A 14,908-nucleotide genomic window follows, 5' to 3' on the forward strand; every position below is an offset into this window, starting at 1 on the left:
TGAAAAAAGTTGTCAAAACATCCAAAGTGTGAGAGTGCAGCTTTATTGTTTGAAAGTAACTCTGTTTGCCTTGTGCCCCTAAACAGGGTTTAATTATATTATATGCCCAGTGGGCTTGTCCCAGTATATTTGATTGTATGATTGCAGTAATGGATACTGGTCTAATTATCTTCTGAAAATTTTTCACCAATTTTAAAGAATGAGAAAACATATTAACCTCATATAACGCTGTACAATTTAATCTCATTCATTAGGTTACGAAAAATTCCCTAAAAATATTAATTGTGGAGACATATCTTATTTAAATACATACAGGAAATGGCGACATCATTTACCCTTTAGTATGAAAAAGGCAGTTTCCTGATATTTGAATAGCGGTTTTTTATTTAAGCATCTCAATTCATAGTATGTATGAAGTTTCAAAGGAAACCAAATCATTGTAACGATTGTTTTCAAAATAGATTCACACTCTTGATAAACTTCTTTTCCTAGTTTCAACTTTTGAGACTTTTTGATGAGCCTGCACCTTCCCCCTCTTATGCAGTGGCTTTAAGCAATAAAGCTACCAGCTCAAGTTGCACAGCTGGTGAACAAGACTGCTGATAGTCGGCAAACTGCACACTTGATGCCATAGTAAATCATGTCCATCGACTTCCAGAATGAAGAAATGACAGCAGCACAGAATTGATTTCAATTGGACCTCTGTACTTTCATCACCTTGTTGTAGTCAAAGACTATGTCTTAGTGTGCAGTGCGGGATCTTGAGAAGCTTTCTGCTCATCTGATGAAGTAAGTTTGGCAGAGTGTGACACTCCTATCTACTCATATGGCTAGACACCTGTGATCTATGTCTTCTTGTGTGTGCCCAACCATCACCTGAAGAGAATTTAGAGGAAGTTAGTGCTTGATTACAAGTCAATGTGACAAAACAAGGTCTTTCATTTATGCCACCAAGAACTAGTATTCCAAGTTTCATAACTCGTATGTTAACTCAAAGCAATTGAGCAGAAACTGTTTGGTAATTAATTTTAAGTCACTGCTTCCACTTATACTGCAAGTAATATTGAACGTGAACCGACTGACCCAAATGCAATTCTAAATAATTTTTATGTGCAGAAACCTTAATCCTATTGACAAAAAAGTAATCCAATTGTATGTCTTCACAAAACATTCTACAACAATATTTGTCAATTTAACTCAAAGATTGATTATTGTTTATTAGTCAGACAAACACAGAGATGGCCCTATATCGCTCACTTGATTTGAGAAAGGATTCTAACTTAGTTATTGTTTGGACACTTACTGAACACTTTTGGTCTGACTTTATTATGCAGCTGGTGAAAATATTAAAAGTCCCTTAATAATGGGCTTACAAAAACATAAAAAATGTATTTGTTTAAAAAATTACAAAGGGCCATAACTCTTACAATATTTAAGTTTGTATTGAGCAGAATAAAAGGCTTTGCCTAAAATACAACCTTAAAACTATATTTACAAGTAAAACAAAAAAATCTACAAATATGTTTTTAGTATCTGGTTTTTGAGAGTGAATGATCAGAAGAAAACATCACACATTCACAATCATATTAAATAATAATTTAGTTTTTTTTAAATTATATTATATTTCAAAAACACTGCAAAAGACAAGACACTTACGTTTCAATTTCTTGATTTAATACAGTGATGATTATCAATTCTTATGAAGGCAGATGGGTCTTACACTCTAACCAATGCAACTTGCATGTTCTTAGTCACTCAGTTATTACCTTTCTTAAAATTCTCCTCTTGATCTGAGCCACGCCAAAATGATGGGAGATGCTTTTGTTTTTCCATCAGAATGTATAGCACCTCTGTGTTTCTGTTTGTCTCCTGAAATAGTAAAAGTTTATTATTAATAATAATAACAATAAAAATAATCAGTGACTTTTATTGAAATTATTTTCACCGATTGTGCCTTGCACATTGGGGAACAAAGTTGACTTCTGAGGAGAAGATTTTTCCATATAGACATATAGCAAAAAATAGCTCCGCACCCTGGAGCAATGTTTTTTATAAATCAATATCCAGTGAAGAAAATTCATACAGGGTATTGAAACATATTTTGCTTCAAATGAAGACTTTTAACAAAAATAACTTAACTAGCTCTTCATCATATTAAATAAAAATTAACACAGTCTATGCCGCACACGGAGCCCCGCATTTGATCTTTTACCAAAGTTTGATTGAGAGTTTAGTTTCACATCGACAAGTCTTTACAGGTCTATTAAAGCTGCACTCTCACAGATTAAACATTTTGAAAAAGGTTATATTTTTTATCTTAGAATGAACCAATGTAAATGATGACAAAAAAATGTCTTTGAATTCCCGTCAAACATGTCCGAACCAAATTCAAACTATGGATAATCACTGTCATTCACGATGAAATTCAGCACTTCTTGCCCAGTATATATACCCTTACCTTAAGCAGAAGGCAAATTAAAACAAACACATTTGTCCGAAATTTAATCAAACTTTAAATGGTAGTAGGATTGTCATTTGTTCACGTAATTTTCAAGAATCAGGAAGTGGGGAACATTATAAAGCCATTTAACAATACAAACAAGACGATTTTCTATTGAATGTACAATAGTAGTACCGGGGTAATATGCAAATAGTTATTATCTCAAGAAAAGGACATCAAGACCAGTTCATTTACCAGTAGCATCTGACAAGTCAATAATGGTTCTGAGTTTAAAGAGCATAATTTTCATTTTACTGTTTGTTTAATCATTATATATTTAACACCAGTTGTGAAGAAGGAGTTATCATTATATAAGATTATATTATCTGGCAGTGGTTGAAAATGTAAAGTGAGACCAGTTTTTTACCTGTTATTGAACAAACTGTTATGTTGGCAGGACTGTCCTCCTCAGCAATGCAAGAACAGCAATGACTGGCTGGCACTCTGTAAAATGGCGATTAAAACATTTTGTCCAATTAAAACTGTCCCTTTCTAAACAATCCATCAGCAATATATATAAATGAGCTGCCCCATGTGGAAATGTATCTTGGGAAGTTTCCATTCCATGTAATGATGTCATAAAGATGAGCAGAAGACATTACTTACTATGCAGTAAAAGTTCTTACTTTAACAGTAAAGATATCTTTTTTTGAGAAAATTTATCAAAGTGAGCTCTTTTATGTCATGTTTCTAAGTCTTGTACACATCTATGTTACATATATAAATAATAAACAGGAATAAAATGAGGAGTTGTGTACACACTTATTAATCCTTATGTACTGTGTAACTCAAGAAAAACAATCCATAATTCTAGTAAATCTCTAGAATTCCCTTACTTTTCTCGCTGTACAAAAATGAATGAGGAGTTGCAAACAAGCAGGGCCATAAAACTTTTGCTATTTAAACTGTACTGCAACAGCAATTTAAAGACAGTGATACTCATTGATGGAATAGGCACTTAGACAGCTACATTTTCTGAGAAATGGAGATCAGACTAAATTCTCCAGAGATAATTTATAGATTTATTTGAAATAAAGAACATGTTACAGTGTTTGTGTTAAACTTGTTACTTAACCCTGATTTAACAAAATCATTACCTTCAAACTGGTGATAAAATAAAAACAAATATACCTTATTAAACACTGTTTACTATCACATCTGTACCCCCCCCCCTTCTTACATACTTAAGCGGCTGTTACCAAAGTAAAGAATGAAAGGTCCACAAGACCAATTATAAACCATGAACCATGAGAATCCTGTTTACTAATTTGATTTTAAATCACCCAAAAGGCTTTCTACACATAATGGTTCCTTAATTTAAATCTAGTCTCCAAAGGTGTCACAGTTGTGATTTCATTGAAAGACTTGAGATACGTTATTTAAAAAAATGACGACAGGAAAGATTATACGCAGAAGTCTGGCCGGGTATATGAGCCTGGAAATAAATACGCAAAAGCTCACCATGCTGCTAAGGAGTCTTATATAATTCCCGGCCCCAGTTCAGCTGGAGATTCCACACAGCTGGAAAACCGGTCCGGTGCACCCAAGCTTCACCATCGGCAGTATCTGCAAGAGGAGGGTGTAAATCTGGGAAAACGCATTTATAATCAATTTGCGAAAGTTCTTATCCGTCATAAGTAGTGAACATGTATGTGGCTTATAGAACATCTGAAATTAAGTTTAATGAAGGAGACAAAGTTCGGTCTGGGATCTAAACCTGGATTTTGATGCTGAAATTGTAAGGGCCGAATTCAGAACATCCACTCTCACTCACACTCCAACCACATTCCCGTAAGGGACACTCAAATGATCACTTGAGTGGAATATGGGCAGTGACACTCAAGTGATCTGTTCGTATTCACACGCCTCGCTAACACTCCACTTCATCAAGTGAGCAATACAGTATATAATTATACACGTATGTTTACATGATCATATCGGATTATCTGTTTGACTATGGTGATGTTTACATTATACATTGTAAACATATGTTTATTTGAGATTTGAGTACCTTATTGTTAGTTATGGCAACAAACAAATGATAATAAGTGTTATTCTAAAACTGATATTTTCATTTTAAAACAATTGGTTAATAAAAATAAACGTTTTGGGTTGTAAATAACTGTTGCAAAATACGTTTAAATGCATGTTTTTTGTTGTCATTGTTGTTGCTGTTTTAAATATGTAGCCGTTTTCCATTATATCACTTAATATGTATTCATATATAATCTTGTTTTTGTATTCTACATAAAGCGGTCTTGGGCGTTTGAAAATAATATATGGAAGTTGAAAAAATGGAAGTTGAAAAAATAGCAGATGGATAGAATTAGCGAATGAATCTACTTCTTATGGGGAAATAACACCTCGGAGTGAAAAACAACTCAAGAAATGTAGGGGAAAATGGATGAAGATGACGATAATAATAATAATAATGATGATGTTGATGATGATATGGTGGTGTTGGTGTTGGTGGTGCTGCTGCTGGTGTTGGTGGTGCTGCTGCTGATGATGATGAAAATAATAATAATAATAATAATCATAATAATAATAATAATAATAATAATAATAATAATAATAATAATAGTAATAGCAATAATAGTAATAATAATCCAGTTGAATGTAGGCTGGAAAATACATATCAATTCCCTTACCACGCTATGAAATGGCCTAGCGGCGTCAAGTTAGCGGCCTGGCGGCCTAGCCGCCTCATGTGACTAGCGGCCTAAAATTGTTTTCTATTCCAAAGCATTTTATATGCGTTCTTTTCTAAAACAATGATAAATTAAATGTCCTTTTCATAAATCAACATCCTTTAGCGAATATCAGCATTTCCCCCTTTTCATGGGCTGCTGGATGAGTTTTGGGGATTTTTAGGCCGCTAGGCCACCAGGCCGCCAAGTTCACGCCGCAAGACCGCTCAAGCTTGATGTATTTTGCATAGGAAAACAATTATTTTAGCATTGTTTTAGAAGAAAACTCATATAAAAATGCGCTGAAGTAGAAAACAATTTAAGGCCGCTAATGTACGACTAAAAACATTGATTTATCTTATTTTCCATTTAAACCATTGAACCTTGAAATAGATAACAAATTTAGGCCGCTAGTCCGTCAACCTCACGCCGCTAGGCCGCTAACTTCATGCCGCTAGAATGCTAACTTCACGTACCTTTAGCTGCCTGTCTTTGCAGCCATTGATGAATTGCAAACATCAACATTGCTGGGGGTTCAAGATCATTGCGAGACAAAACAAATATATGATAGGCGCATCCTTTTGAATTTGTTTTGTTTATAGATGGCCACATTATTGAATGAACATGTACTTCAATGGATTATCCCGGTCTCTTAAATATTGTCTGGGAACGAGCATGTCCCTTATTTGTTCCAAATATTTGATATATTTCATCTTTTCTACTTGCCATGTACTTTTTTCACATACACTCATTCAATTCCTATTCACAACCAATCCTCGAGGGCGGTTCATGTGGCCTAGCCGAGCACTCACAAATGTCCCACTCACGCAAAACACTTGAGTCTCACTCACACCTGTGAATACGGATATACCTTTCACTCGAAAATATCTCGACTGTTATGTGATTACAGAGGATTAACTCATTGAGTGTGAGTGAGAGTGATTGTTCTGAATTCGGCCCTATGTTTTGTTCAAATGAAGTATAAACTTACAGTGAGTACAGAGATATCTTGAAATCCAGATTTATCGCTTACCTTAAGTTCGTAGGGCTACAATTGAGAACTTTTCTGTAAATTGCAGGAACTGTCCCCATGAGCCTATTGTCTGTTAGGGGAATGGTGGCTTAGGTGATTGGTGGTACCACTCTGCATTTCTTATCCACACAAAACACAGTGTATCTGAAAATGACATAGAATGGCCATGCACTTATGAAAGCTATGCTAGAAATACGCCGTTATGAGTGATGACATTTCCACACAGAAATTGTGAGGCCTCCAATACAGCAGTACTGACATCAATGACGAAAACATATATATCTGTCATGGAGCTATGCTGGTTCTGTGGCGTCAAAACCACTGCAACTGGGCAATTCACTAGAAACATCTTTTCAGAAAAAAGAAACAACCAATACTGTGTAGCCTTTGTCACCCAGTGAACACCCAGAGCATCCAGTTGCTTTGAGCATCTATTTACTTAGAAGTAGCCACATTAAGATCTCAAATTAACAAAAAAGTGTATCCGTAAGCTTTCAAATACTGAACGAAGTGCAACTTTAAGGGGGGCTGCGAGCAAATATTGTCAAGGGCAGAAATCTTGCAGAAGTTTGAAAAAGATTATGCAAAGCTCTAGCTTGATGATTTTGGCCCAATTTCAAATTGTTACTCAGTAACACGGCGGCGTAAATTTAATCTAACATCAATATAGTTACACAGGAAAATAAGAAATAGCTTTAAACTCTCTAACATTCATGGCAGAGTGTCTGATGACGGTCCAGTATGCCAAAAGGATGGAGAATATGTGAAACATGCACATACACACCTTTACAGCCCAACATTTGGTTATGGTTTCACAGTTATTCATTTACACAAACTCACAATCAATCAATCAATCAATCAATGCACACCCACCTAGAAAGGTACGACATCCTTTGGAAGAGATGAATCTTGCAGTCTGGTAGACGGTTGCTGACTTAACTTTATTGTCCCAAGCAGCAACTGCAATTAGATAAACATGTTGATGTTCGCACTAAAACAAAGCTTAGTATTGAGTTAAATTAAACATGCAGCCTGTTGGCTGGGGTAACATATCTAAATCCCCAAATGGATGATCTGATCCCAGCCAACAGATCAGCGAAACACGAATTGTATTGCGTGTCCAGGGGGGGGGGGGGGTCCCAAGGATATATCTTGACGCAACTTACCATAGCCGCCTTGCGTTTTTGTTCACAAAGCCGGCACACACAGTTCATTCTCAGTTTGCATGTTGTGTACTGAAAAGTTCCAGCTTTCCATGACACTCGCAATAAACCTATCCATGAATTAAAACAAATTAACAAATAACTACCAGGTAATTATGGAAAAATAAATGTCATTTTTTACTTGATTGATAAATACAACTTATATTGCAGTCAAACTGGATAAAATATCAGAAAAATGTGTCCTGTTCCAAAAAGTGTGTTTTGAAGTTGCAGACAATAGTCCAAAGACCAAGAATTTAAGTGTTTAGACAGGGGCAGGCAAATCTTAAAAAAAATGTCAAAATTTTAAAATTTAAATAAAACTAAAATTGTACAAACCTTATATAAATCATGTGTACACTTGAAAATACATACAAGGATACAATGTACACATAATCAAACGCTACCTGAGAGAATCATTTTTTTTCAAGAACTAATTGAAGGAGTTCTATGACCCGCAAGCATTTTGTTGTGGGCGGACACCTTTAAACCTCTTTCCCGCACATTAATTAAACACATCTTATGTTTTGTCAGTGCCGGTTTTGATGACCAGTATAAATCTAAAAGCAGTTTTTCTGCCAATATTTACCCAAATGATTTGGATGAATGCTTAACAAGAAAGTGCAGTGTACACAATCAAATAAAGTATTTAGTGTTCCAGAAATAATGAGCAATCTGAAATCTGACCCCTTACATTCCTTAAATATTCACAAAGAGTTAAGTTCAAATTTAAGCAACATAAATCACATTCAAGCAGAATAATTTTAAGCAAAAATGAGCATGAAAATAGAAACCAACTGAATTGTATTTTCAAATGTTCCATCCGTGTTTGTTTGTTATCTTTTTATGATTCAAATGGTAAAAAAATGGTGCAAATGTGAGAAGCTCTGAAGAAGAAAACTGATATTTTAATAGAAATAGTGATGAAATCACTGACATTATGTTTACTTAGCATCTAAAGCAACAGACCAACCAGACCTACCAGTATGCTAATCTATATTTAACTGCTAAATTTTAAAAACCCTAAACATACAGATAAGATCTGTGGCGCAGTTGTTTACATTGTGTGATTAAAATTAAATTTTTGGTGGTGATTAGTATAAATCCAAGATTTGTTTTCAGAAGATCAGCAATAGTGTTTTTTCTTTGTCTCAATGAAAAATGTAATGTTCAAGTTCATAAGCGCTGTTTAATCTGAGAATTTCCCTTGGTGTGAACCGCTTACTGTGTCCAAGTTATCCAAGCTGGATCTAAGACATTACTACAATATGGGCAATTCGCTCTGCCATTTTTATAGATAATTGTGTATTCCAAAGGTATTCTTTTGGTACATTGAACTCACAACAATATTTGAACTCCTGACGTCCAGCACCGCTGTCAGATTATCTAATCCAACCACTATGCCATTGCATGCTCTTTACTGAATGAAATAATGTAAGGCATTTGTATCATTTCGTCTTTTATTTATTAAAATCTGAGATGTTAAGGGAGCAAATCCCTTTTTAGATTGGAACATACCAAATAATAATAAGCGACGATGTAGTGGTAAACCAAGTTTGCTAGAAATCAATCGAGTTTCTCCAAAATACAAGCAAAAATTACACCGGATGTTGATACTAGTGATTTAGTTTCGGATGAACAAAATCCGGATAAATCATTTGCTTTTCATCCAAAGGGTGGACGATTTATACTACTGTACAAAAGTCATAAAAATAAACGAAAAAAAACGTTGAATATGTATTTTAAACACTTACCAAGTTACCATTCTCTTTCCGTAAGAGATGAACGCCATACTGCATAATTGCACGGAGATGGTACCACGGAGATACCCGAAAATTTCCGTTATATTCCGGAAAGTTAAATTTCTGTATACTTGAAAATTTGGATGCTGATGGTACACGAAATATCGAATTTCCTTATTTCTGTTTTTTATGGAATGAAACTTCGGGATAATATACAATAGGCTTTAAATAAAGTAAAACAAATAAAAAATGCTTAGTATATAGCTATTTTTGACCAAAATTATGATTTTTTCCCTGGTCGCCTTAATAGCTATTTTTATGGATACACAAATATACACACACAAAAGTTTAAGAATATTTTTTTTGATATTAAAAGATAATAAGATTTAAAACAATGAAATGATCTCGTAAATAAACATTCAAGCTTATCAACTTACTATCAATGGACATTTTTATTGACATTTGATACATCAAATCTGGACTGAAAATATTAAGGAGACCATTTTTTGTCGCCTTAATCCAGCGGTCCCCATAATGCCTAGATTAATATATATATGGTCACCTTAATATCTGTAGTAGATATATATATATATATATATAGTATTTATGCACTGTGCTGTTTGTAGAGTTGTGTGCTGTTCTATGTTTCTTGTTTGTGAATTTGTGTTCTATGTCTTTGGCGTTGCCCATTGCCACTAAACCGGGTTTATGTTTAAACTTTTTGCTACTGAGCATGTTTCTGTAGCTTATTGCATATATATTCTAAATAATTGAGCCAAGTACAAAACTATAAAAAGTCATGCTTAATAGCTTCTAATCAAGCAACGGTGAGCGTATTGACTTTAAGATATTTATACTGATCCTATTTTTAACATTGAAAATGTATTATTCGCTTAACTCATATATCTCCACGAATTTTTTTTATTGTTAAATAAGAAAATTGAAGTCAAAGTGTACGCAAATCAGGACGAGTTTTCTTTCATATTAAAGTATAACCTTCTTTTGGCGGACATGCTTGATGTTCCGTTCATATGTGTATGAGTGGATATGAAACGGATGCCACGAATTTGTTTTGCATGTAATATTTCGTGTCATTTTATGCATGTTACTCACGGTAAGTGGTGACTTAATCCATATGATGATGTAAATGATTTCATGGATGGCTTTACTCAGTAACTACTAAATAACTTTACTTGAAATTGTATAAAAGTTCTGGGGTCATGTTGATAAGCATTGCACGTCTCGATTTTGCAAATTTTGTTTAGATGCTGTCGTTAAACCCAACATGACTACTGACGAATTTTGACCGCTGTCAGAAAATAACACTCGACCTGACCTGTGTTCGTCCGCAATACGTTTGGAACATTTCGGAAACATCATGTACATGTCATGTTGTTACCAAAATATGTTCAGTTTTTCAAATTATTTAAAAACCAATCGAGCATCATTACACTAAAAAAGTTATAACTGATATTTCAGCAGTTCATAACTTCGAAACTGTATTTCCGGGAGGATTCAAAATTAGTTTTTCCTAAAGCGACTACTTGGCTTTCGATAAAAACTTGGAGTGATATCTTTCTTATACATTGTGTTAAACTAGTACATTGAATTTGAAAACAATTAATGAAAATTAAAAAAAAAATTGATGTCAAACACTTGCGTTGTAGATTTAATCAACAACAGCCATAATTGATGTACACAACCTTCATTGGCTTGGCAAATTACTTTGCTCACATCTGTGAACTTGGGGACTGCAGCATTTAAAGACTGCTCCGAATCCATTACAAAAGTAACATAGCTTCAACAAAAAATGCAAATGATTTTTGGAAGGTGTTGAAAGACGGCAATGCAAAGACCAACTACCGAAACATAAGCATATACATATTTACAGAATATTTTCGGTCCATAAATGATCCATATATGATGAAGTTTTTAATTCTGACGACGATATTATTTATTTGAATAATAATATTATTCAGAACGAATTGGATAGTGCCTTTACCTGAATAAAGGGGTGTTTCACTTACACATTCATTTTCATCAATACAATAGGATGGCATTGATGTTTTTGATTTTTTTCATATTTATTATATGTGATGATGTTGTTTTTTATCCGTGTTTAAGAGACTGAAGGGTTATTAGACTTGTTTAATTCTATATGCTAATGACGTTGAGGCAACATGTCTTTATTGTTTGGATATTATTGTGCTCCAAAATATACAATAACATTGCTTTGGCAGAGAATCAAAATACACAAGAATACTTTACTTGATAGTTTGCTTTTTGATAAACCAGATAAGACACTAATATATACTCAGAAGAAAAACGCTATGTCAGAATTTTCATTTTGGAACTAGGCAAACAATTTTGAAAATAGTTTAAGTAAGCACGTTTAAACAACATGTGGTTGACCTATTTATCATCTTTACATCGGTGAATGCCTGATTTAAAAAAATCACGTGGTGCACGTGCACACGTTAATCGGCATGGTTATTTTGTCTGAAATTGTATCAAATGAATAGTGTAGTGGCCACATTGAAATAATCTGGACACAACATATCGACATGAATCATGGGACGTCGCTCAAGCTTATCATTAGATAATAGAAATATCGCTTTAGGATTGCTGGGCGCCGGTATAACCGCAGCCGGCGTCATACGTCCTTCTGCAGCCAATTGTATAAACAATGGTAAATAATTACCTCTGTAAGTTAAACCACCGGTAAATTCTGTGGTAATATTACCATGGCGGTAAATACGTTGTATAAAAGAAATTACCAAGGCGGTAAATTTACCAGGGTAAATTTTACCAAAATGTCCCATAATGCAATAGAGTGACGTCATTTTCCCGCACAGCTGTCAGATTGTAGGTATCTTTTTTTATAAAAAAAATGAACGTCTACATTCCATTTCAAATCTAAAAGGCAGGTTTAATGACAAAATTCATTAAATCGGTCCAACAAGTTACATGGTTATTATTCAACAAAACAGTAAAAAATATTTATAAGCTACTCCCGTGGCTGATCAATAAAACCCATGCAACACTTCAAGGGGTAGGTTTATTCTGAATTCAGGGGTGTTACTCTTTACTTCATACAAAACGGTCTACGAATACCGCAGAAATGCGAACATTATTGCAAGTCATAATGACACAATATATCTGAATAATTTTAAAACAGAAATTAACTGACAAGAAATAATACTTGCACAAAATACAAAAAAAATATCTTTGAATAAAATTTAATGGCATCGTCCATTTTTCTCACGCTGACACCTATGGAATTTATAGTCAGTTTCAACTTGTAATAGAAATGATGCACTTAGTTTCATAGAATTGATTCTCATTCAAGTGATCAATAATTCATATCTTTAATCTAATATGTACCATTGTTTCAGTATTCCTTGATTTCTTAATTAAAGCTGGGGGTCCATTGTTATATTTTAAACTGAATTATTGCTGAAATTAAGAATATATGTCAGCAAACACCACTGATGCTTTTAGTGTCAATACAGACACATATTGTAAATGTTCTAAGTCTTGATCTTTTCTATATCTCCTATGTGAAATGTCATTTCTTGAAGAATTTCATTTATTAAATGCTGCATCCAACACTTTGCAAATTCATAAGCTTATTAAACTACATGCGACATTTGTATATCAGTTATGTTTATTATTAATGACCTAATGATCTTGAATCTTTTTCTTTGATCTTGTTTGTAGCATATATATATATATGTTTGTATAATTATGTTCCTACCCATAGGCTTGCAGTAGCCTCAACTTGGCACTAAAAGTGCAATAATGTAAATAAACTTAATGAAATTATTTTTAGTGTCTGCTTATTTATGTCATCATTGTTTCTGTTTAAAATAGAATGAAACATGATCTCCTCAGTTATTGTCAGCACTATTTAATAATATTTTTTAACTATTTAAAAACTAAGCTGTCCCATTGTGGATGCCAAATTTAAGGGTTAGAAGTACTTACTCATATAGTCACCATATTTCCATTTTACAGGAGCATAAAGTCAATACACAAGGAGTGTAACATTCATTTTCTATTTTCATTAAACTATAAATGGTCTTAAATTCAAAATCAAAGTCAATTCTTATGTAGATACCAATAACCAGATTCAGCAATGTTAAACAGCATATAATACACTAGCGGCTCCATGAAGTTCTTTTTGTAATGTTTTCTTGACGCCACATTTGTCATATAACCTTGGTCCTCCACTGGTAGCAATCTAAAGAAAAGCAAAATTATTTTGTAATCATTAAAATTATATGTTGTCTGTGATAATCAGCTTCATATCATAAATGGCTGATTAATGAATATTGGGCGCGGATATGGAAATATGCTCTTTTTTTTTTTCTTTTTTTTTTTTTGGGGGGGGGATGGGGTGACGGCGTTCCCCAGAGGCCAATGTTTCTATAAATTTGAAAGGTAAGTTAACAAGAGCGTCGGTAAAAGATGATGGCTTTCACAATAAACAAACCAGTTATTAATATTTTGCTTTCACTATAATGACAGTATTCTGATAATTTACAGAAGAAAAAAACATCTTATTATTACCTCACTGCTCTTGGTGTCTTTAATCATGTGCCTTTTATATGTTCTAACATCACATTGGCTCTGCTGGCTTTCGCTGATGAAAAGCCTAAAATGATTATTTTTTATTCATTATCACAATTATGAAATGGTTGTGTGCAATTGAACATAAACATGTTTATCACAGAACTGTATATGTAACAGTATAATTTATATACATTTTAACAAACTCAAAATATCATACTTGGGTATGTTGTCATACCACAGCTGTTGTTTTTGTCAAATATACAGTAAACTTTTATATTATCAATGCACTTTAAAATGCAGTATTTGGTTAGCAATCACCCCATTGTGTGCCTCTATATAAAAGAAAACTGTAGAAATAGACTATAGACTGAGGTAATTTTCCTAGAAAATGACGTCATCTATACTAGGTGTCATTTATTGTTCAATGTTTACAGGCGGTTCAATTTGATTGTAAATATTTATGTGCAAAATTCTCAAAATATGTGCAAAGTGGGATACATTTCAACAAAGTAAGGTCGAGACCTGCAATCAAGTGTTGGTCTCGAACCATTGCATTGAATTTTGAAAGATTTTGGAATTATTTAAACGCGAAACAAGGTAATTACATTCTTAAACTTCAGATTTCTTGTGTCACTGTTTTTGTACATGACATGTTCGTGGGAATATTTTTAATGCATTAATTTGTTCACACAGTGGTTATTGGCGATTTCTTACCTCTGAATTCCTGTCTTCTATTGATATGGATGTATATGGAACAGTTTTCTATTCACGAAGTTTCAATTTGTCTTTAAAATCGACAAAGTGAGTTGTGAATCGAGCGTTTGTTTATGTCTGGTCGGCCATCTTGATTCTGGTAACTGAGACGGTAAATCAATTTACCCACCTCTTGGAGGAGGGTAAATACTACCGCGGTAAATAGCTTGGTAAAATCTTAATTTTGTTTTATACAATTGCTTACCGCCAATTTACCAGAAAAATTACCGCCGGTAAAATATTACCCTGGGTAAATCTGTTTATACAATTGGCTGCTGGTGTTCACGAAAGGACTGTTTTCCCTCTGCAAGAAAGATTCATTCAATCGGGCAGCGTTAAGTACAGGCTGCGATCAGGCAGACCTCGTGAAACGACGCCACGCGCAAAGATCAGTACATAGTGACGTCATCTCG

General features: G+C 33.9%; 2 long non-coding RNA genes across 2 annotated transcripts; both read right to left on the reverse strand.

Annotated features, from left to right (window-relative positions):
* Positions 1 to 265: 265 nt before the first annotated feature.
* LOC128208091 (uncharacterized) lies at positions 266 to 4,017 on the reverse strand. Its single transcript, XR_008256837.1, has 4 exons — positions 3,962 to 4,017; positions 2,868 to 2,944; positions 1,767 to 1,869; positions 266 to 876 (listed from the first exon to the last, which is right to left on the reverse strand). It is a non-coding gene; the product is annotated as an uncharacterized LOC128208091 (long non-coding RNA).
* A 2,212-nt stretch (positions 4,018 to 6,229) lies between these two features.
* On the reverse strand, positions 6,230 to 9,575 carry LOC128208094 (uncharacterized). Its single transcript, XR_008256840.1, has 3 exons — positions 8,944 to 9,575; positions 7,097 to 7,183; positions 6,230 to 6,367 (listed from the first exon to the last, which is right to left on the reverse strand). It is a non-coding gene; the product is annotated as an uncharacterized LOC128208094 (long non-coding RNA).
* Positions 9,576 to 14,908: the final 5,333 nt, after the last annotated feature.

Source organism: Mya arenaria, chromosome 11 (assembly GCF_026914265.1).
Source record: "Mya arenaria isolate MELC-2E11 chromosome 11, ASM2691426v1".
NCBI lineage: Eukaryota > Metazoa > Mollusca > Bivalvia > Myida > Myidae > Mya > Mya arenaria.